We start from the raw sequence: 25,043 nt of genomic DNA, 5'->3' as shown, positions 1-25,043 counted from the left end.
ATTCAGAATTTAGCAAATTAAGTGTGTATGGTTGCACGTACTTACGGGGCGCGTTCAGGGCGCTTTTTGACCGTTATGTATACGTTTTATTAGGTTCGTGGGTTGCGTCTTGGGTCAAGTTTGTGTCAGTTCGGTGCTACTGCTTGCCAGAGGGTAGGTATGCTCCTCATGGTTGAGTCACCGTAGGGGTGCACTAGTCTTCATTTAGGTTCTTCGTTGTGGTTGGTTCAGATAGATCCCACATGGTAGAGCTGGTTGGGGTGGTGGAGATGGGCAGGGCCGACACAAGTCGGGCAGTCACGTCTATAGACAATCATATGCAAGACCTGTCACGACTACAGGCATGTTATTACGAAATCTGTCACGACTACAGACACGAGGTATGAGTCCTGTCACGACTACAGGTACAATGTTACAAATCCTGTCACGACTACAGGCACGATATTACGGAGTCTGTCACGACTACAGACACGAGGTTACAGATCCTGTCACGACTACAGGCACAATATTACGATGTCTGTCACGACTACAGGCACGGTCTCATAAGTCCTGTCACGACTACATGCACGATATTACGAAGTCTGTCACGACTACAGGCATGGTCTCATAAGTCCTGTCATGACTACAGGCACAATATTATGATGTCTGTCATGACTACAGGCACGGTCTCATAAGTCCTGTCACAACTACAGGCACGATATTACGAAGTCTGTCACGACTACAGGTACAATGTTACAAATCCTGTCACGACTACAGGCACGATATTACGAAGCCTTTTACTATGACAGGTACAAGGTTTAGTAAGCCAGTCATGGCCACAGGCATGATGGTCTCGACGGTCCGGTCACGGTTACAACATACAACGCAGGAGCAATGTTAGTCCTGACAGGACTCTAGTCATGGTTATTAGTTGATTGATGGTGGGTAAAGGGACATTTTTTGATATCCATGTCACGGTTACTGGCACGCTTACGGTAGCTGGTCACGTTACAGGCATTAGGTAGCACGGGTTCATTAAAGAGGTCACGAGTAGGCTCTGGTTAAGGTCAGTTACTTTCTCATTTATGTCGTTCATTTTGTTTTAGTTACATAATGTCACAAGCCTCCGACATCGAGGGAACATCTTCGTGGCATGGAAGTGTTGATTTCCAGTCTGAACAGTGCGCTGTTCCTGCATTGGGGTCTTGGACTATTCCTAAGTTGACAGCGGAGTTGTTGAAAAGGGGATACCTTTCCCAGCAACAGCTGGGAAAGCAGAACTTTTCCACCTCCTCTGCTCAGAGACTGCAGGTCCCAGTCAGGAGATTGTGTCCATGAACACTATACAGACATCTCTTACCCAACTTCATGCAGTGATCAATTCAATGGTCACGTCCATTTCAGACATCCAGGCTAGGCTGGATATGGTGTAGAATAGGGATGTTTCGTCTAGCTTAGTGGTACAGAGACTTCCAGTGGCCTCAACATCACAAGCTGGGGTTGCTGGTGGGTCAGCTAATTTTCCCAACATAGCACCATCACATTTTATTCCAGATAACATTCGTCAGGACATCCTTGAGGGTAAGAATGTTAATTTAGCTTCACTACTTATAGCAGCGCATGAGGTCCCTGACAATAAGACCATAGCCTGTGGGGAAGTTTCCATTATTCTCAAATCCAAAGATGTAAGACTTAATAGATAGTTAAATGTTTCTGAGTTCGTTCTAGCATTTAGTCTATTTTGCGATGTTATCGGTTCAGTCAGCCTACATAGGAGGGAAGAGTTGGACCTTTATTTATATAAGATGGTGGATTTAGGTCATAAATACCGGGGTACGTCTTTTTATGACTACCACCGTTCGATTTCAGTTAAAACAGCAGCTGCTCTTGCTCAGTTCCGGCACGTCACTGAATGGTCTAATATCGACACAGAATTGTTTTGCAGCCACTTCGCGGGTCTTAAAGCCCTGGCGTGTGCGACGTGTAATTCTTTCTCGCATACAGCTGAATGGTGTTCCAGTCTTAATTTACTGTCAGTAGCGGCACAGACTAGGAACGTTCCAGGTCCATCACCTAGCAATAGCAGGGTCGGTTCAGGGGTTGATAAATTAGGCTGGCCGATTAAGAATCTTGGTAGGTCACAAGTTGGTAATAATTTTAGTTATACAGCATGTCACTACAGTCAGTGTAGGTTGTTACACTTGTGTTCCATATGTTTTAGGTCCCATCCCCGTGTCGCTTCTCCACGGAAGGACAACTACACAGCATGACTAAGCGTGGTAGACACTGAACTACCTAAGTCTCACTTGAGGGACCATCATGAGCCCGGCTGGGTTCAGTATGTACTGGACGGCTTAGAAAATGGTTCCACACGGGTTGGTTGCGTTACCTCAGTCATCTTATGAGTGTAGGAACCTTCTGTCGGCCTCAAAGACCCAGGGTCAGTCTCAGAGCTGATTCAGACAGAGTTTGATAAGGGAAATCTGATAGGACCATTGAGTTAGCCTCCTTTTGACTGTTGGAGGGTGAGCCTGTCGGGGTGGTAACCGGAAAAAAGAAAAAAAGGCTAATATACGATTTGTCAGCGCCACATTTTTTGCCTATCCCTAGTCTGAACTCATTGATGCCATCAGAGGATTCTCTATGAAGTATTCTTCTGTTGACGAGGCTATCCAGATGATACTCCTTTTAGGTAAAGGTGCATGGTTGTCAAAAGCGGACGTTACAGACGCATTTAAGTTACTCCTGTTACAACCTGAGTTATGGCAGTGGCACGGCATTAGGTGGGAAGGGCGATATTATTTTTCCAATAGTCTTGTTTTTGACAGATAATACTGTTACCGCAGACATACTTATAAAGTGGAGATCAGGTTCCATAGAAATCATGTTGTTTGTTAGAAGGTTTGTTTGGCTGGCACTACAGCATGGGTTTCATTTCATGTGTACATATTTTAGTGGTGATAAGAATGTTTCAACAGACGCTCTTTCCCGGCATAACTTTCAGATCTTCTTCCAGGTATTCCCAGAAGCAGACTCCTTGCCGACATCAACGCCTCATCACAATCTACGGGTGATGGATTAGCATTGCACCTCGCCACGGTCAGGAGTCTGGTTGCTAAGTCATTATCCAGCAACATGATAAAAGCATATAAGACTGCTTGGGGGTTGTTCAACCAGTTTAACCCCTTACGGACACATGACGTATCGGTACGGCATGTTTCCCGAGTCCTTAAGGACACATGACGTACCAGTACGTCATGTGTTGTTTCGATCACCGCCGCCCGGCGGTATTGTAAAGTATTGGAATGCATTGTAAAGGAATATACCCCCAAAAGTTCAAGTCCCAAAGTAGGACAAAAAATAAAGGGAAAAGAAAAGTTCAAAAAAAAAAGTATACATATTAGGTATCGCTGCGTCCATATCGACCGGCTCTATAAACATATCACATGACCTAACCCCTCAGATGAACACCGTAAAAAATTAAAAAATAAAAACTGTGCTAAATAAACCATTTTTTGTCACCTTACATCACAAAAAGTGTAATAGCAAGCGATCAAAAAGTCACACGCACCCCAAAATAGTGCCAATAAAACCGTCATCTCATCCTGCAAAAATCATACCCTACCTAAGGTAATCTCCCAAAAACTGAAAAAATGATGGCTCTCAGACTATGGAAACACTAAAACATGATTTTTTTTGCTTCAAAAATGAAATCATTGTGTAAAACTTACATAAATAAAAAAAAAGTATACATATTAGGTATCGCCGCGTCCGTATCGACCGGCTCTATAAAAATATCACATGACCAAACCCCTCAGATGAACACCGTAAAAATTTTTTAATAAAAACTGTGCTAAATAAACCATTTTTTGTCACCTTACATCACAAAAAGTGTAATAGCAAGCGATCAAAAAGTCACACGCACCCCAAAATAGTGCCAATAAAACCGTCATCTCATCCCGCAAAAATCATACCCTACCCAAGGTAATCGCCCAAAAACTGAAAAAATTATGGCTCTCAGACTATGGAAACCTTAAAACATGATATTTTTTTTGCTTCAAAAATGAAATCATTGTGTAAAACTTACACAAATAAAAAGAAAGGATACATATAAGGTATCGCCGCATCCGTGACAACCTGGTCTATAAAAATATCACATGATCTAACCTGTCAGATGAATGTTGTAAATAACCAAAAATAAAAACGGTGCCGAAACAGCTATTTCTTGTTATCTTGCCTCACAAAAAGTGTAATATAGAGCAACCAAAAATCATATGTACCCTAAACTAGTACCAACAATACTGCCACCCTATCCCGTAGTTTCTAAAATGGGGCCACTTTTTTGGAGTTTCTACTCTAGGGGTGCATCAGGGGGGCTTCAAATGGGACATGGTGTAAAAAAAAAACAGTCCAGCAAAATCTGCCTTCCAAAAACCGTATGGCATTCCTTTCCTTCTGTGCCCTGCCGTGTGCCCGTACAGCTGTTTATGACCACATATGGGGTGTTTCTGTAAACTACAGAATCAGGGCCATGAATATTGAGTTTTGTTTGGCTGTTAACCCTTGCTTTGTTACTGGGCAAAATGGATTAAAATGGAAAATTTGCCCAAAAATTTAAATTCTGAAATTTCATCTCCATTTGCCAATAACTCTTTTGGAACACCTAAAGGGTTAACGACGTTTGTAAAATCTGTTTTGAATACCTTGAGGGGTGTAGTTTCTTAGATAGGGTCACTTTTATGGAGTTTCTACTCTAGGGGTATATCAGGGGGGCTTCAAATGGGACATGGTGTAAAAAAAAACAGTCCAGCAAAACCTGCCTTCCAAAAACCGTATGGCATTCCTTTCCTTCTGCGCCCTGCCGTGTGCCCGTACAGCGGTTTACGACCACATATGGGGTGTTTCTGTAAACTACAGAATCAGGGTCATAAATGTTGAGTTTAGTTTGGCTGTTAACCCTTGCTTTGTAACCGGAAAAAAATGATTAAATTGGAAAATCTGCCAAAAAAGTGAAATTTTGAAATTGTATCTCTATTTTCCATTAATTCTTGTGGAACACCTAAAGGGTTAACGACGTTTGAATATCTTGAGGGGTGTAGTTTATAGAATGGGGTCATTTTTGGGTGGTTTCTATTATGTAAGCCTAGCAAAGTGACTTCAGACCTGAACTGGTCCCTAAAAATTGGGTTTTGAAGATTTGCTTCTAAACTTCTAAGCCTTGTAACATCCCCAAAAAATAAAATATCATTCCCAAAATGATCCAAACATGAAGAAGACATATGGGGAATGTAAAATAATAAAAATTTTTGGAGGTATTACTATGTATTATAGAAGTAGAGAAATTGAAACTTAGAAATTTGCAATTTTTACAAATTTTGGGTAAATTTGGTATTTTTAGATAAATAAAAATGAATTTTTTTTAACTTCATTTTACTAGTGTCATGAAGTACAATATGTGATGAAAAAACAATCTCAGAATGGCCTGGATAAGTCAAAGCGTTTTAAAGTTATCAGCACTTAAAGTGACACGGGGCACATATCCTATCTAACAGCTTTTTTAGCTTTTTGCCACTCTGACCTTAAGGTAGTGCCTAGTACTACTAAGGTATACCTGGCTGGCATACAGCATTACCACAATGTTCAACACCCTGATCACCCGTCTCTTTTTCAGCGTATCCCATCGAAGCGTTGTTAAGAGGAATTCAGAAATTGACAGCCATTAGTCAGCCTACTCGTCGGCCAGTGTCAGGGCAGATGTTTAGGTCATTATCTGACTTGTTGCAAAACGAACCCTTAGGGTGTAGTGTTAGTTTGTTGATTGAAACAGCTATGTATTTGAGTTGCTATGGGTACTTTAGGCCAAGTGAATTTACCCGTTCAGTATCGCAGAAAGCTTTCTTACGAAAAGGTCAGCTTGTGTGGCGGAACTCATGTTATAGTTTAACCTTGGATTAGCTAAAACATCTCAGCCAGGGGAATTAGTAGAGGTAAAATACTTTGCCACAGGTAACAATTGGTGCCCGGTCAGGGTTTATCATGACTGGCTAGAGTTAGTCAGGGGTGCTCAAGATGAGTCGCCTTTGTTAGCCTTTAATAGTGCCCCACTTAGTACTCCGACCTTTATGAGGTACATTCGCATTTTGTTAGTCAATATGGGGAAGAATCCGATGTCGATATCTAGCCACTCTTTCATAATTGGAGCTGCGTCCATGTCATTAAGAGGTTGGGTAGGTGGAAATCATTCTGTTATGTACGATATATTCCAGATCCGCATCATGAAATGTCTCTTGCTTTTCAGGAACTGGTCAGGTAATAATTGTTGAAATAAATGTTACTATACCTACGGTCCGATCTTTTTGCCCCTTTTAGGTTGCTCTACTACTACAGAAGTTATGGCATAACTCAACTGCTAGGCAGAGCTCGGGTGAGGTAGGTCAGGTACGTTTCTGATAGCCGATCCGACCACAAGTATTAGGCAAATATATTTGTGGGAGGGGAGGCTGGTGAACGGCGCTATTTAGGGCCGTCCTCGGGCCCTACGAGACGTCAGCACGCTGGATTTTCACCCACCCACCCACACCTTCTTACGGTTATTTCATATTAAGGTAACCCCTTTTAGGTTGCCCTACTTCTACAGCAGTTATGGCATAACTCAACTGCTAGGCAGAGCTAAGGTGAGGTAGGTCAGGTACGTTTCTGATAACCGATCCGACCACAAATGAATATATAAGAAATCATGTTGTTCCCAAAAAGAATTTTCCTAAAATAAAAAAAGTTAGCTGTAAATTACTAACCTTAATGATAAACAGATGTACTCTAACATCTTTATGAAATGTTGAAGGAAAGGTAAAACAATAAAGAAACATTTCTTGTTGCCTTGCCGTTCTAGCACCGCTGCCCATTATTCCCATCAGTCTCTATTTACTTGGCCCACGACAGATGATGCCTCACCAGTATACAATATGATGGGCCCACAGTGATATTTGGGAGATAACACACAGAAGAGGTGTTACAATCAGAATGCCCTGTTTTCGCGATTGTTATTTCGTTTTCACAAATCTATAAGAAGCAGCTGTGTTCTAGACAGTGTTATTAAAATATATCAGCTTGAGTCTTTTTAGTTTTTTTTTTCATTATACCAAGATTTCTGATTCACATGAAACACCAGAAGCCTGTAAGCCATTGTTTAAGAAAAGATTTCTTTATTTCGACATGAGTTTGACCGATAGCTTCTGAGCTGAACAGTCAGAGTCACATTGATTACTTCTCTATGTTGTTGAGAGAAGCATAATTCACTGAAAAATGGAAATCATTTTTAGTTTCATAATTTGGGAAAAGCAGTTTTACACAGAATATATGAAGCACTATGAAGCAATATAAAAATATTTAAATTGTTACCATGAAATGTAATTTGATTGTGATATATTTAATTTTTATAAACTTATGATTCTTGGGATCTAAAAGGGGTTTTCCAACCCTTATAATGCCCCCCAAAATGCCTGGGTACCTCATACAGGTTATACTCACCACGTTCCCCGGCACCCATGTCGATCCTGGTGCCAGCACGGTCGCTGCTGCATCTTCCCATCGCATGGATCAAAAAATCCAGTGACGGGGGGGGGGGGCAGCCAATAGCAGGCCGCAACGGAGACAAGCCTCCCTAGTACTTTAGTGAAGATCATTGTTGTGGAATTAAAATGGAAAATCTGCAACAAATCCCAAGGTACATAACTGTATATGTGTGTATTATGGATCTGTTTGATACAGTGCAATGAGACTTTTTAAGAAATTACATTGTGGCATCAACATTGCCATACAACGGAGGTATTCTGCCTTAGGGCTCATGCACACGACCATATGCCCTCTGAGACATGCGGTCCGTGAGCGGGCCATATGTCCCGGAGTGGCATACATCGTGTGGTGGGAATGAAGGCAATATCTGTCTGACATGCTTTTCATAAACATCTTTTTATCCTCCTCAGGCCATCTAGAATTGAATTTATTGTGAAATAAACAAAAACCTTTTTCCATAAAATCAGTGAGAAGTAACTAAAGAATCTTGGCGTAAAAGTGTAGGCCTGTAATTTTTTGAGACTAATCCTTGACATAACTGACGGAACGTGTAGTGAAAGTACCTAGCGTTCTCCTATTTCTCTGTTGTTGATTCTAGGTCTCTTCTGGATTCACCTAAAAGGTAGGGGGTGCTTCTCTGACTGCCCTGTAATGGTGCTTTGGTAGTCTAAAACAGTGTTCCTCCAGTCCTCAGGGCCCATCTGCCGGCCTTGATTTGAGAATATCAAACAGAATTAATACCTGTGGTAGGCCCTGATGCATTGGCACTAATTATATGATCTGCTTTAACACTAAGGAAATCCTGAAAACATGATTGGCAGGTGGGCCCTGAGGATCGCAGTTGAGGAACACTGGTCTAAAACACTCCCCCAGCTCAAAATCAGGTTTTCATGTTCCATAGATGTGCATCAAATGACTATGACCCATTGTCCCCTTCATGATACACTGATATAGTTATGATTATAGCAAGGACCAGAGTAAACTATTTTATTGTCATCTTATTAAAAAATATGGAAGACCGTCTAATAGTGATACATTGTACCAGCTGCTCAAGCCATGCTGTCATAAATACCTGTATCCAATGTATGAGTTTTAGTCATTCCATTTCTTCCATGTCATGGGAAACATTTAGATTTATTTGCAGCAGTAAACTACACATCTGTCTATGTGTATGGTATGCAAAGTAAAGCAGAAATGAAGGCAATTAAATTACTAGTAAATGTGTCAAAAATATAAGGTATACTTATAAATTCTAGATACTGTTGAAAATTCTGTGCTGTATTTATCAGGACTTTAAGGGAATGTGTCATCAGAATATGACCTATTGTTAATATTAAAAGGGTTTTCCATAATGTGTATACTTATTGGTGTGGCTCTGATACCTGGGACCCCCTCTGATCAGCTGTTTGAGAAGGCAAGGGTGCTGCTATGATCGCCATGGCCTACTCTCTGCTTTTCGTAGGCTGAGTGACAACATGCTAATGTGTCATGTGGCCTAGGAGCAGCTCAGCCCCATTCAAGTGAATGGGGCTGAGCACGATAACAAGCACAACTGCCAGGGGCGTAGCTAGAAATGCATGGGCCCCATAGCAAAAAGAATTATGATTTCTGAAGTTAAAAAGAGCTGCCTGCAGACCTGCAATGATAAGGAGGGCACCCCTTGCTTCTCTTGGGCCCCAAGAGAATCCTGAGGACTTGGGGGCCCCACTCTGAGTCTGCAGGCAGCTCTTTTTAACTTAAGAATTTAGATTATCTCAGACATCATAAATTCTCAATAATCTCACTTCCTTAAAGGGACACTGACAGGCCCAATAAGCATATTTAGGTATATATATGACAGTACAGGTCTTATAAAGTGTATTAGAATCATCTAAGTATCCCCCCTGTCCACCTCATAAATACAGTAAACTGAAGTTTTATAACCTGCTTGAATCGTCTTCAATCTGCCCAAGGGGCGGCGTTTCATCTCCAACTGCCGTTTTGAAGCGCTGCCCAGCTCATCAATATTCACTTCGCTGGGCGGCTACTACTGTCCCCGACGCAAGATCCGGCGCATGCCCAATACAATCCTATGGGCATCGGCCTCCGGGTCATCTTCAGCGCATGCGCCCGGCACCCTCACTGGCCGGGATCACATCGCGCCTGCGCACAGTCTGCATCTCAGAGGCCGATGCAGCCTCTGCTTTATGCGCATGCGCCGGGCACAGTTCAGAGCAGCGCTTCAGAGTAGCCGCCCAGCGAAGTGAATATTCATGACCTGGGCGGCGCTTCAAACGGCAGTTGGGCGAGGCTGGCTGGGCGCAAGAGGAGATGAAACGCCGCCCCTTGGGCAGATTGAAGACGATTCAAGCAGGTTATAAAACTTCAGTTTACTGTATTTATGAGGTGGACAGGGGGGATACTTAGATGATTCTAATACACTTTATAAGACCTGTACTGTCATATATATACCTAAATATGCTTATTGGGCCTGTCAGTGTCCCTTTAAATTCAAGTGAATCACATGACTTACTTTTACAGTCACTGTCACTGTAGTCACACAGACAGCAGGCACAGACTGGAGTGGCACTGGCACGGCAGGACTGTCACTGGACTAGACTGGACGGAGACTGGAGTCTGGACTCTGGAGACCACTGACTGAGGACTGGAGTGAGTAGGACTAGTGACTGTGTCTGTGAGGTAAGGTTCCTCTCTCTCACTCTGAGTCTGAGCTGCGCCTGCTCTGCTCAGCCTCAGACTAGTTTCGGGCAGTCAGTGCAGCCGCACTCCCTCTCCCTCCCTAGTCCCTCCACAACAGGTAACCCCCCCTCCAGGGCCCGGCCCGCCCCCTCCATGGTCCGGCCCCGCCCCCTCCACTGCCTGAGTCCGCCTCCTCCTCCCTCTAGTTACTAGGAGGAAATCTTTCCTGCGCTGTGGCTCTGGTGCCTGGCTCCGCCTCCATCCCTCAGGTACGCCCCCGTTCCGGCCCCCTCCACCGCCTACCTCTTCTTCTGCTCATGCGGCAGTGCGCCCCGGGCCCGCCTGCTTCAGCCTCCATTCCTGACCTGACTACTCCTCCTTGCCTTCCCCCCAGCCAGGCCCGAGCCGTGGACCGCCCGCGCCCCGCCCACTACACTGGGTGGGCGGTCGGGCCTGGCTGCCTGTGTGTTTTTACTGTGTGTGTCCGGACGGGCCCCCAGTGGCGTAGGGCCCCATAGCCACTGCTATGGTTGCTATGGCGATCCCTACGCCACTGACAACCGCTATACTATGTATGGTGATGTTCTTGGAGAACATGGAGAAGGCAGCAGTGCTCACAGGATGGCTGTTCGGTGAGGGTCTCGAGTGTCAGTCCCTTACCGATCAGATACTGATGACCTATCCTGAGGATAAGTCATCAGTATAAAACTCTCAGAGAACCCTTTTAAGTGTTTGTGTTAAATATACACTATTTCTGGTGATTTTTAAATATTTTCCATGTTATCTATATTTTATATTTAAAATACTAAGATCATGCAGTGTTCACACTGGTAACTAGGCCTCATATGTCACACTTCCTGCTTAGAGATAGGTGTTACAGCAGCCACATGGGTTGTAGACACAATACATAGGAGCTGACCTCATAAACCTCTATGGGAAAGTTTTGTAGGCATGCTCTGTGACCTGTGCAGAGATTGTTTTGCAGTAAGGGAGTAGATAAGCGGTGACCATAATCTTATTGTGATAACATAAACATTAAAAGATATGATTTAACCGCTTCCACCCCAGGCCAGATTTCACCCTCCTGCCCAGGCCATTTTTTGCAAATCTGACATGTGTCACTTTATGTGATAATAACGTTGGAACACTTTTACTTATGTAAGGCATTCTGACATTGTTTTCTTGTGACATATTGTACTTAGTGACAGTCATAAATTTGAGTCAATATATTTCACCTTTATTTATGAAATAATCCCAAATTTACCAAAAATTTTGAAAAATTTGCAATTTTTAAAATTCTATTTCTCTGCTTTTAACCCCTTAAGGCCCTATTTCACCTTAAGGACGTGGCCATTTTTTGCAAATCTGACCAGTGTCACTTTAAGTGCTGATAACTTTAAAACGCTTTGACTTACCCAGGCCGTTCTGAGATTGTTTTTTCATCACATATTGTACTTCATGACACTGCTAAAATTGGGTCAAAAAAGTTAAAAAAAATTGCATAAAAAAATACCAAATTTACCAAAAATTTAGAACAATTAGCAAATTTCAATGTTTCAGTTTCTCTACTTCTGTAATACATAGTAATACCCCCAAAAATTGTGATGACTTTACATTCCCCATATCTATGTTTGTATCATTTTGGGAATGCCATTTTATTTTTTGGGGATGTTACATAGCTTAGAAGTTTAGAAGCAAATTTTGAAATTTTTCTGAAATTTTCCAAATCCCACTTTTTATGGACCAGTCCAGGTCTGAAGTCACTTTGTGAGGTTTACGTAATAGAAACCACCCAAAAATTACCCCATTTTAGAAACTACACCCCTCAAGGTATTCAAAACTGATTTTAAAAACTTTGTAAACCCTTTAGGTCTTCCACAAGACTTCATGGCAAATGGACATAAAATTTTTGAATTTCAATTTTTTGGAAAATTTTCCAATATAATCCATTTTTTCCAGGAACAAAGAAAGGGTTAACTGCCAAACGAAACTCAATATGGGTTGCCCTGATTCTGTAGTTTGCAGAAACACCCCATAGGTGGTCCTAAACTACTGTTTGGCCAAATGGGAGGACATAGAAGCAGGGGAACGCCATATGGGTTTTGGAAGGCATATTTTGCAGGACTGGTTTTGTTTATACCATGTCCCATTTCAAGCCCCCCAGTTGCACCCCTAGAATAGAAATTCCAAAAAAGTGACTCCATCTAAGAAAGTACACCCCTCAAGTTATTCAAAACTGGGTTTACAGACTTTGTTAACCCTTTAGGTGTTCCACAAGAGTTAATGGCAGATGGAGAAACAATTTTGGAATTTCAATTTTTTGGAAAATTTTCTATTTTAATCAATTTTCTCCAGTAATAAAGAAAGGGTTAACTGCCAAAGAAAACTCAATATGGGTTGCCCTGATTCTGTAGTTTGCAGAAACACCCCATATGTGGTCCTAAACTACTGTTTAGCCAAACGGGAGGACATGGAAGGAGGGGAACGCCATATGGGTTTTGGAAGCAGATTTTGCAGGACTGGTTTTGTTTATACCATGTCCCATTTCAAGCCCCCCGTTGCACCCCTAGAATAGAAATTCCAAAAAAGTGACTCCATCTAAGAAAGTACACCCATCAAGGTATTCAAAACTGGGTTTACAAACTTTGTTAACCCTTTAGGTGTTCCACAAGAGTTAATGGCAGATGGAGAAACAATTTTGGAATTTCAATTTTTGGGAACATTTTCCATTTTAACCCTTACTTTATTACTGGAAAAAATGGGTTAACAGCCAAACAAAACTCAATATGGTTTGCCCTGATTCTGTAGTTTACAAAAACACCCCATATGTGGTCCTAAATTACTATTTGGCTAAACGGCAGGACATAGAAGGGGAACGCCATATATTTTTTGGAAGGCAGATTTTGCTGTACTGGTTTATTTACACCATGTACCCTTTCAAGCCCCCCTGATGCACCCCTAGAGTAGAAACTCCATAAAAGTGACCCCATCTAGGAAACTATGGGATAAGGTGGTTGTTGTTTTGGGACTATTTTAGGGTAAATATGATTTTTGGTTGCTCTATATTCGCTATTTAGTTTTGTGGAACACCTAAAGGGTTAACAAAGTTTGTAAAGTAACTTTTGAATACCTTGAGGGGTGTAGTTTCTTAGATGGGGTCACTTTTTTGGAGTTTCTAGTCTTGGCTACATCAGGGGGGCTTTTAATGGAACATGGTGAAAATAAACCGGTCCATCAAAATCTGCCTTCCAGAAACCATATGGCGTTCCCTTCGTTCTATGCCCTGCCGTGTGGCTATATAGCCATTTACGACCACATATGGGGTGTTTCTGGAAACTACAGAATCTGGGCAATAAATATTTAGTTTTATTTGTCTGTTAACCCTTTATTACCGGAAAAAATGGATTCAAATGGAAATTTTGCCCAAAAAAATGTGTTTTGGCACCGTTTTTATTTTATATTTTTAACGCTGTTTATCTGAGGTGTTTGGTCAAATGTTATTTTTATAGGGCAGATTCTTACGGACGCGGCGATACCTAATATGTCTACATTTTAAATTTATTTAGATTTTACACTATATTATCATTTTAGGAGCAAAAAAAAATTATTTTAATATCTCCATAGCCTGGGAGCTACAGTTTTGTTTTTTTTGTTGGGCGACTATCTAATGTAGGGGCTCATTTTTTGCGGGATGAGATGGCGGTTTCATTGGAACTATTTAGGGGTGCATATGACTTTTTAATGGCTTGTTATTACACTTTTTGGGATCCAAGGTGACAATAAAAATGGCTTTTTTTGACATCGTTTTTATTTGATTTTTTTTATGGCGTTTATCGAGGGGCTAGTTTATGGGGTATTTTTAGATAAACAAAAATGACCCAGGGTATCCCCGGGACGGGTAAGGAACAGTGTCCACCCAATATAGCCACAGGGGATACACCTAAAGTATAACTCGGTAAAAGCTCCCGAGTGAAACAGCAGAAACAAATAGAAAGAGAGCTCATAGTACCAAAAATATATAGATTTTATTGAAGCATGTTAAAAATGACAAAAAATTAGTAAAACTAGTACATAAGATGCCATAAAGCAAGGTGATGAGAGCGGAGAACAAAAAAGAGCGCCACCCTGGGAAGAAAAACACACGGATATAGAGATGAAAAGATATGGTATATAATGATATATAACATGGGAACAGAAAGTACTGGGTACAGTGCCCAACCCATGAAATGAGTGGATAAATGATGAAACCATGAAGTGCCAGGTAAAGCAAGGTCAACTCATGCACCCCCAATGGCAAAAAATGCAAGCACATATGAGATGGAAGTATGTTGCATAAGAAAAAAAGTGCAAGTGGACAACAGGATCACACAGCCAGAGGGGGGCAGCAGGAGACCAGAGCTCACCTGAACAGACCGTGTGCAAAGAGACCCAGGGTGGCGCTGCCCCAACGCGCGTTTCGGCGTGCCTTCGTCAGGGGGCATTATCATTTTAGGAACATATTATCATTTTAGGAACAAAAAAAAAATATTTTAGTATCTCCATAGCCTGGGAGCTACAGTTTTTTTTTTTTTTTTTTTTGGGCGACTATCTAATGTAGGGGCTCATTTTTTGCGGGATGAGATGGCGGTTTGATTGGAACTATTTAGGGGTGCATATGACTTTTTAATGGCTTGTTATTACACTTTTTGGGATCCAAGGTGACAATAAAAATGGCTTTTTTTGACATAGTTTTTATTTGATTTTTTTTATGGCGTTTATCAAGGGGCTAGTTTATGGGGTATTTTTATAGAGAATATTTTTACGGACGCGGCGATGCCCAATATGCATGGCTCTCAGACTTTGGAGACACTAAGCAGGCATTCTCAAACTGCGGCCCTCCGCTACAAGTCCCACCATGCCCTGCTGATAGCTGTAGGTTGTCTGGGCATGCTGGGAGTTATAGTTTTACAACATCTGGAGGGCTGCAGTTTGAGGATGCCTGCACTAAAAATAATGTTTTTGGGGAAAAAAAATTGTTTCCGTGTCTCCAAAGTCTGAGAGCCATAGTTTTTTTATGTTCTCTAAGGGACTGTTGGGGATTATAAAAATTTTGTACTCTATGGAAGTGTGATACTCCCTGAAGCAATCGATAACGCAGAGGCCCGGATGATCGGGGCAAGTGTCACATTGAGTGGTGGTGTCCTTCCATATCCCCCTCTTGTGACACGCAGCATCTTTTTTGGGTTCGTCCCTTCTTTCCAGTATGGGGGACCACACCTTGAAAATGTTGGCCAGGGACGATCCGGGCGCCTCCAATTCCCGAGGAACTCCGGCCTGCTCTTTCCCGGTCTGAAAAAATCATGCCTCATAGAATTGGAGGAATGTCCCTGTGCTGTCAGCGCTTCGGGATAGTACAAAAGTGTTGTACAAGGCAACCTGTACCAAATAGACCGCAACTTTTTTGTACCATGCCCAGGTTTTGCGCATGGCATTATATGGCTTGAGGACTTGATTAGAGAGATCAACTCCTCCCATATACCGATTGTAGTCGACGATACAATAGGGCTTGAGGACCGTTGCCGCGGTACCTCGCACAGGGACAGGGGTGATGCTGTTACCGTCGATTGTGGACAGTATAAGGACATCCCTCTTGTCCTTATACCTGACCAGCAACAGGCTTCCAATGGTAAGGGCACAGGTCTCACCCCTAGGGATAGGTACCTGGAGGCGGTGGGCAGGGAGGCCGCGCTGATTTTTCCGCATGGTCCCACAAGCGGACATGGATCTGGCTGCAAGGGACCTGAACAAGGGAATGCTAGTATAAAAATTATCCACGTACAAGTGGTAACCATTATCTAGCAGTGGGTGCATAAGGTCCCACACGAGTTTCCTGCTAACACCCAGAGTGGGGGGACATTCTGGGGGTTGAATACGGGAATCTCACCCCTCGTACACACGAAATTTGTAAGTGTACCCTGAGGTACTCTCACAAATTTTGTACATTTTCACGCCATACCTCGCCCGCTTAGTGGGAATTTATTGGCGGAAACTAAGTCTCCCCTTGAAAGCAACGAGAGACTCATCAACCGCGACCTCCCTTGCAGGTACGTAGGCCTGCGCAAATTTAGCCCCGAAGTGATCGATGACCGGCCGTATCTTATACAGACAGACAGTCATAGGCAGGATCACCTCGGGGGGAAGGGGGGCATGCTGCATTATCTGTATAATGCAGACATTTCCATATTGCCTCAAACCGGGGGCGTGTTATGGCCATACGGTAGAGTGGGGTCTGGTAGAAGACGTCCCCACTCCAGTATTGCCTGACACTCGGTTTTTGCACTAGACCCATGTGCAGCACGAGGCCCCAAAATGTCCTCATCTCGGCTGCACTGACCGGTGTCCAGCCACCGGGTCTAGCCAAAAAGGAGCCCTGGTGCTGAGCAACGAACTGTTGGGCGTACAGGTTCATCTGCTCCACCATCAGATTCACAAATGGGTCACTGAAAAAAAAAAAAAAAAGTCCATTTCAGTGAAGCCCACTGTGGGAATCTGGATTCCTGGATTGCCAACAAAATCGGAAATCTCGGGCTCAAAATCCACTGGGGGACACCGGCTAAGTTCACCGGTTGGAGGCTACGGTGGGCTTATTTGGTGGGCCGGGAAACCAGTACGAGCCCCAGCGCGGCTCGTAGTGGTGTGGGCCACAGGGTCTCTAGCATGTGGGGCCCTTGGCTCTGCCTGGTGGTGTCTCCGCCGCCTTGGGGGACTTCGTCATCAGATGATGATGAGGAGGATGCGGATGACAAGAGGAACGTGGGGTCATCCTCATCCTCACTGGGGCTCTCGGAGTCGGAGGCAAGTTGGGCGTATGCCTCCTCCACCGAGAATATCCGGCGGGCCATGGGTATGTGTATGTGCGTGCATGTGAAACTTTATTGTATGTGCGTGTGTGTGGGGCACGGGTGTTCATGTACTAAAAAGTAAAAAAATAATATGGACAAGTGTTAGAAAAAAAACGCTGATTAGCGGTGGGGCGGGCGATGCGCTAACAGTGGCCGGACGCTAAGAGTGCCGGCCACAGTCAGCGCACGCAAAAAAAAAGAGGTGGTGGTGGTGGGGGGGGGCTGGGGGGGCAAGTGGCAGCACTCCTGGGTGGGTCTGGGGTCTCACAGCTAAGTGCTGTGGACCCCAACCACCAGAGACCACCAAAAACAATAAATCAGTTAAAGTTTTTTTTTTCCTAACTAACTCTCCCTTCTATCCCTGCCTAATCGTGCCTCTCCCTCACTGACCCTAACCTACCTGGAGGGTGATGGGTGCCGATGGAGGGATCGCAGGAGCTGGTGAGGATGGTGCTGGACGGTGCTGGTGCAGCAGCAGGAAGAGGAGAGGAGAGAGGAGCGCCGGGAGTTTGAATCTTCCGCCTCTCTCCAGCACCAAGGACAGCACCAATCAGCACCAAGGCCAGCACCGCCGCCCCCAAAATGCTCGGACTGTGATCACCGATCACCGTCCTTTTCCGGATCATCGGGTCACCGGAGACCCGAATGGACCGGAAACGCAGCAAACCGCAGGTCTGAATTGACCTGCGGTTTGCTGCGATCGTCGATACGGGGGGGTCATATGACCCCCCGGCGTTGTGACAGGATGCCCTCTGAATGATTTCAGCGGACATCCTGTTCCGATTAACCCCCGCCGTGCCGCAATGTAGTTTTAAACCCATGACGTACCGATACGTCATGAGTCCTTAAGGACTCGGGAACCATGCCGTACCGGTAAGTCATGGGTCCCTAAGGGGTTAAAACAGAGAGTGATACCTCATAAAATATGTATTACTTAACATTCCCCATATGTCTTCTTTATGTTTGCATCATTTTGTAAATGTCATTTATTTATTTTTTTAGGGTGTTAGAAGGCTTAGAATTTTAGAAGCAGTTCTTAAAATTTTTAAGAAGACCCACTTTTTAAGGACCAGTTCAGGTTTGAAGTCACTTTATAGGGTTTACATAGTAGAAACCCCTCATAAATGACCCCATTGTAGAAACTACGCCCTCAAGTTATTCAAAACTGATTTTACAAACTTTGTGACATTTCAAAATTTCACATTTTTGGGCAGATTTTCAATTTCAATCAATTTTTTTTGTTCACATCAACGGTTAACAGTCAAACAAAACTAAATATTTATTACCCTAATTCTGTGGTTTACAGAAACACCCCATATGTGGTCGTAAACTGATGTAAGGGCACATGGCAGGGCGCAGAAGGAAAAGAGCGCCATATGGTTGTTGGAAGGCAGATTTTGATATCTTGGTGTTTGTGATGTTAGGTGACAAAAAATAGCTTTTTTGGTGCAGTTTTTTACGGTGTTTATGTTTTTTATGGTGTTCACCTGAAGGTTTAGGTAATGTGATATTTTTATAGAGATGGTTGTTATGGACGCGGCGATACCTAATATGTCTACTTTTTTATTTTATTTCACTTTAACACAATAATATCATTTTTTAAACAAATAATAATAATATTTTAGTGTCTCCATAGTTTAAGAGTCTAATTTTTTGTGGGATGAGGTGACGGTTTGATTTGTACTATTTTGGGGGGCATTTACTTTTTTGATCACTTGGTGTTGCACTGTTTGTGATGTAAGGTGACAAAAAATGGCTTTTTTAACACAGTATTTATTTATTTGTGACATTTTTATAGAGCTAGTTGTTACAGACACGACGATTCCTAATATGTGAACTTTTTTAATTTATTTGACTTAACCACAATAATAGCATTTTTGAAACAAAAATAATGTTGTTTCAGTGTCTCCATATTCTGAGAGCTATAGTTTTTTTTTTGGGCGATTGTTTTATGTAGGGGCTCATTTTTTGTGGCATAAGTTGACAGTTTTATTGCTACCATTTTGGGGGCAAATGCCTTTTTGATCGCTTGATATTGCACTGTTTGTGATGTAAGGTGACAAAAAATTTTTTTTTTTTTACGGTGTTTATCATACAGGGTGGATAATGTAATATATTTATAAAGCCGTCGTTACGGGCGTGGCGATACCTAATATGTGTGTTTTTTATTTTTATTTTTTATTGTAAAATCAGGGTAAAGGAGCATTTTTTTCTTTTTTTACTTGAAACTTTATTTATTTTTTTAAACTTTATTTCTGTCCCACAATGGGATTTCAACTGCTGGGGTCTGATCCCCTCTGCAATGCATTACAATACATCTGTATTGTAATACATTGAATACATTGCCTGTTTTACACTGAGTAATACACTAACAGGTTGCCTAAGAGACCCAGCCTGGGACTGGATCTCCTTGGCCCCTGCAAGGCATCGGCTGTCTTCTCACCCATCGGGTCCCCACCAGAGCAGCGTGGGAACCCGATGGGCTCCCTCACCTGCCGCGTGTACCTTCTATGCCGCGGTCAGCGCTGACCACTGCATAGAAAGGGTTAATCTGCCGACGTCGGCTTTTACAGCGATGCAAGTGGATACAGAAGGGGCCCGGCTATCAGGGACTGCCGGGCCCCTATAGTGATCGTGCGCGCACCACTCCAGTGCCTGCCCGATCACCATGACGTAATAGTACGTTAAAATGCGGCAAGTCAGCTGCCGCCATGACGTCCTATTACGTCATGTGTCGCGAAGGGGTTAAACAAGTTTTTTTTTTTTTTTCATGACTCATTCTACAGGGTCCAAGGAGATCCAGTCCCAGGCTGGGTCTACTAGGCAAAGCATAGGCAACTGCCTTACTATTCATAAAGCCAAGATAAATGAATACATGTTATCATTGTGTAATTGGGTGTGTCTTTAATGGCAGAGTTGCATAAACTGTGCATTTACTGTACACAGATTTCTAGATCAACTTGAAATTGCAGTCATTGTTTTTTGGTAGATTATCTTTTTCAATTTGTAAATTCAAAACTGTTCTTTAGGACTGAAATTCAAACATCCTTTTATGTACATGTAGACGCCTCACATACATTATACCCCATTAAGCTAAATATAGTCTTCATAATTAACCTCATCTTTCAGCGTGAAAGGGTTCTCTGGAACATTACAATTGACAAAATAGGAGCAAAAAGAGTTAATGGTAAACATTCAGTGGTTTCCAACAAAAGCTAGTGTTTTTACTAAGGTTTTAACAGCATTACACAATTTCTGGAAGGAAAACACTACAAAAATAATACACAGAAATACAACCTGACAATTACACCTAAAACCTAATAAGGAGGGGATAGGGGGATTAATACATGTTTTTAAGATGGAGAATTTTGGTGGCAGAGATATTGCTAGGTTTAGTTTGCACTTTGCACCAAATTTATGATTTGAATTATTGAATGTGTCTAAACTCTTTGGGGTTATTTTAAAAAGTGGAGAAGGAGGGAAGATTTGAAACAAAGACTTTATACTTTTGAGGTAATAGGTTTTTGTGTTTTAAATTGTGTGCAATGTATTATGCATTATTTATTGTAATGGGTCAGTACTAGTACAATGATACCAAATAGGCATAGCCTTTTGTGTTTTACTACCTGAAACAAAAGTGCTCACGAATCAAATCACACAAAATGTGGGTTCTTTAGAAACAGAACTTCAAAAAATTTGACATCATTTTCCTATTTTACAACTGAATTATTAATCTGTATTTACTATTTTTGCTCTAACTTTATATTTGCCACCAATAAGGCTGTTTGGTATTTTTGCGGGATGTGTTTTATTTTACAGTGTGTGTTTTATTTTTTTAGTAACACCATTTTGGGATATATATCACTTATTAATAGAGTGAGTGAAACAATTCCATACAATCAATATTTGACCAGAAGTTTTTCAAAAATGATTAATCAAACGCCTTTTTTTAGTAACACCATTTTGGGATAGATATCACTTATTAATAGAGTGATTGAAACAATTCCATGCAATCAATGTTTGACCAGAAGTTTTTAAAAAATGATGAAACAAACTAGAATAGAATTTCTAAAAATTCATCAGCCATAATTTCTTCTTTTTTTTCCTATATGAAGGCTTGTTTTATGCAGGACAAGATGTAATTTTCACTGGTATCATGGTATTGATTGTTATTTTTTTCTTGGGGGGGGGGCAATTCTATTGTTATTTTATTATTTTATTTTTTTGTGTACCAAGAGGTTTAAATAATATTATTTAAACCTCTTATCCATATTAAATAATATAATCGCGGCAGACCCCATTCACTTTAATGGCAGGCAAACCTGAAAAATCCTCCGGTCATTGTTGCAACCACCGAATACTTACAAGAAGTGCACAAATCATCCCACAACATGGACAGTGACATACCAGAGGGCGATCAATGGCAAAAATTCCCACAAAAAATGTGTATTTTATTCAGGGGCCATTTTTATGCTTCTTAAAGGGAAACTGTCAAAAATGTGGCCAACTGGAGGCTAGAAAATTTTTATTTTAGGCCACTGGAGTACAGACCCCAAAAATTAGGCATTCACCTGACAGAAAATATCATATGATTATGTGGCTGGAGGTATATTAGACAGTCATTGGATATCAATTTTACTGCAGGCCAGTACAAGTAGATGTCAAATACATATGTTTAAAAGAACAAAAACTTTAAAATTGGATTAAAAACATGGCGAAATCCCCCCTCTTGAAAAAAACTCAAATGATAATAGTTGAAATTCGATAACACGTGGTCGTCATCAACAGGTGTTGAATTCCTCCGAGGTCCCAAACATTAGGCATTCACCGGACAGAAAAGAACAAGTAATTATGTGGCTGGAGGTATATTAGAAGGTCATTAAATATCAATTTTACTGCAGACCAGTGTAGTACAGGCCCCAAACATTAGGCATTCACTGGACAGAAAAGAACAATTGATAACGTGGCTGGAGGTACATTAGGCGGTCACCGTATAACAATTTTAAGGTTGGCCAGCTATAATACAGGCCCCAAAAATTTTACATTCACCGTACATAAAAGATCAAGTGATTATGTGGCCAGAGGTATATTAAATGGTCAATGGATATCAATTTTACAGCAGGCCAGTGGACTACAGGCCCCAAAAATTATTAATTCACCGTACAGAAAAGCACAATTGATAATGTGGCTGGAGGTAAATTAGGCGGTCACTGAATAACAATTTTACTGTTTGCCAGTTAGATTACAGGCCCCAAAAATTATGCATTCACCGTACATAAATGATCATGTGATTATGTGGCTGGAGGTATATTATACAGCCATTCAATATCAATTTTACAGCAGGCCAGTGTAGTACAGGCCCCAAACATTAGGCATTCACCGGACAGAAGAGAACAAGTAATTATGTGGCTGGAGGTATATTAGACGGTCATTAGATATCAATTTTACTGCAGGCCAGTACAAATAGATGTCAAATAAATATGTTTAAAAGAACAAAAAATATAAAATTGTATTAAAAACATTGCTAACGAAATCTCCCCTCTTGAAAAAAAAACAAATCATAATAGTTGAAATTCGATAACAATTCAGGTGTTGAATTCTTCCAAGGTCCCAAACATTAGGCATTCACCGGACAGCAAAGGCCTTTTATGCTGCTGTATTTACATAAGACAGGGACCATTATTTGTTCTGGGTGGTGGCGGAAATTTGTGAGCTATCATGAGGAAATTCAATTAAACGTGGTCGTCACAGATATTGAATTCCTCCAAGATCCATACCTCATTCATTTTTAGAAATGTGAGGTAGTCCACACTCTCGTGAACTAGGCGAGTGCGCTTATCGGTCACGATTCCCCCTGCTGCAGGGGCTGGCCGCTCTCCCTGTAGGTGTCTCCGTAATTTCGACTCAGCCAGGGCGACTCGGTCAGGGTCATCATATATGAGACCCAAGGCCCCAAAAAATTCATCCACTGACCGGAGAGCCTGGGAATCAGTGGGTAAAGAGAACGCCCAGGATTACGGGTCCCCCTGAAGCAGGGAAGTAACAATCCCCACCCGCTGTTCTTCATTACCAGAGGAGTAAGGGGGCAGCCTAAAATATAACTTACAGGCCTCACGGAACATCACAAATTTGTCCCTTCCCCCAGAAAATCTGTCAGGAAGAACAACCTTGGGTTCCGCAGCAACCTGGTTACCCATAGCAACCGCTGGGCTTGCGGTCTGATGCAATTGCTGCTGTTGCTGGAGAACCGACGCCTTCAATCCTGCCACCTCCAAAGACAGGCCTTGAAGTTGCTTTGTCAAAGCAGCAATAGGATCCATACTGGATTCTAAATAGGCAGAAAGAAAAAGTAGTTTTTTTTTTTTTTCTTTCTACCTACACAAAATAAGGGCCAGATATAATATCATGACCGGCGTGCCGATCACATACGTGACGCAAAGGGAGGGAAATGGGAAGGCCCTGTCCAAGGGAGAGGGAAAGGTGGTGACCCCTAACTCACCTTGAGGCTGGCACCTGACTGCCCTGCCGTCCCTAGACGGATTCCTCACCCGTACGCCGATCACGTGCCTAAACCCTGGCTTTCCCTGAGATGAGCCCTACGTAGTGAATAGGGCGGTGGGAACACTAGTCTGCACCACTAACACTAAAGGAAAACACCAAGGAGAGGACAGACAATACAGACAAAACATATACAAACCGGATTCCAAAAAAGTTGGGACACTAAACAAATTGTGAATAAAAACTGAATGCAATGATGTGGAGATGGCAAATGTCAATATTTTATTTGTAATAGAACTTAGATGACAGATCAAACGTTTAATCCGAGTAAATGTATCATTTTAAATGAAAAATACGTTGATTCCAATTTTCACGGTGTCAACAAATCCCCAAAAAGTTGGGACAAGTAGCAATAAGAGGCTGGAAAAAGTAAATTCGAGCATAACGAAGAGCTGGAAGACCAATTAACACTAATTAGGTCAATTGGCAACATGATTGGGTATAAAAAGAGCTTCTCAGAGTGGCAGTGTCTCTCAGAAGCCAAGATGGGTAGAGGATCACCAATTCCCACAATGTTGCGCAGAAAGATAGTCGAGCAATATCAGAAAGCGAAAAAGTTGAAATTCGATAACAATTCAGGTGTTGAATTCTTCCAAGGTCCCAAACATTAGGCATTCACCGGACAGCAAAGGCCTTTTATGCTGCTGTATTTACATAAGACAGGGACCATTATTTGTTCTGGGTGGTGGCGGAAATTTGTGAGCTATCATGAGGAAATTCAATTAAACGTGGTCGTCACAGATATTGAATTCCTCCAAGATCCATACCTCATTCATTTTTAGAAATGTGAGGTAGTCCACACTCTCGTGAACTAGGCGAGTGCGCTTATCGGTCACGATTCCCCCTGCTGCGCTGAACGTCCTTTCGGACAAGACACTTGACGAGGGGCAAGTAATGAGTTGCATGGAAAATTATGCTAGCTCTGGCCACAGGTCAAGCCTGCACACCCAGTAGTCCAGGGGTTCCTCGCTTCTCAGAGCGTCCACATCGGCCGTTAACCTGATGTAGTTGGACATCTATCAGTCTAGGCGTTCCCTGAGGCTAGATCCGGAATGCGGCTGTCGATGGGTTGGCTGCAAGAATGATCTCATATCTGAAGTGACCAACACATCTTCAAACCACACTCTTCTTGCATGAGATGTAGGATTGGTACTCGCAACAGTTTCTCTGTGGGTGGAAATTCCTCTGCCAGCGCCCGCAACAGCAGAATGCAGCATCTCTTGCAACAAGGCCTGGAAATGCTGCATTCTGACAGCCCTCTGTGATGCTGGCAACATGTCCGCCATTTTGTGTTTGTACCAGGGGTCTAAGTACGTTGCCACCCAGTACTGGTAATTTCCCTTTATGCTTTTTATATGGGGGTTCCTCTTCAAA

Source organism: Bufo bufo, chromosome 5 (assembly GCF_905171765.1).
Source record: "Bufo bufo chromosome 5, aBufBuf1.1, whole genome shotgun sequence".
Lineage (NCBI taxonomy): Eukaryota > Metazoa > Chordata > Amphibia > Anura > Bufonidae > Bufo > Bufo bufo.
The sequence above is the reverse complement of the archived record's forward strand: the minus strand, read 5'-3'. Positions refer to the sequence as shown.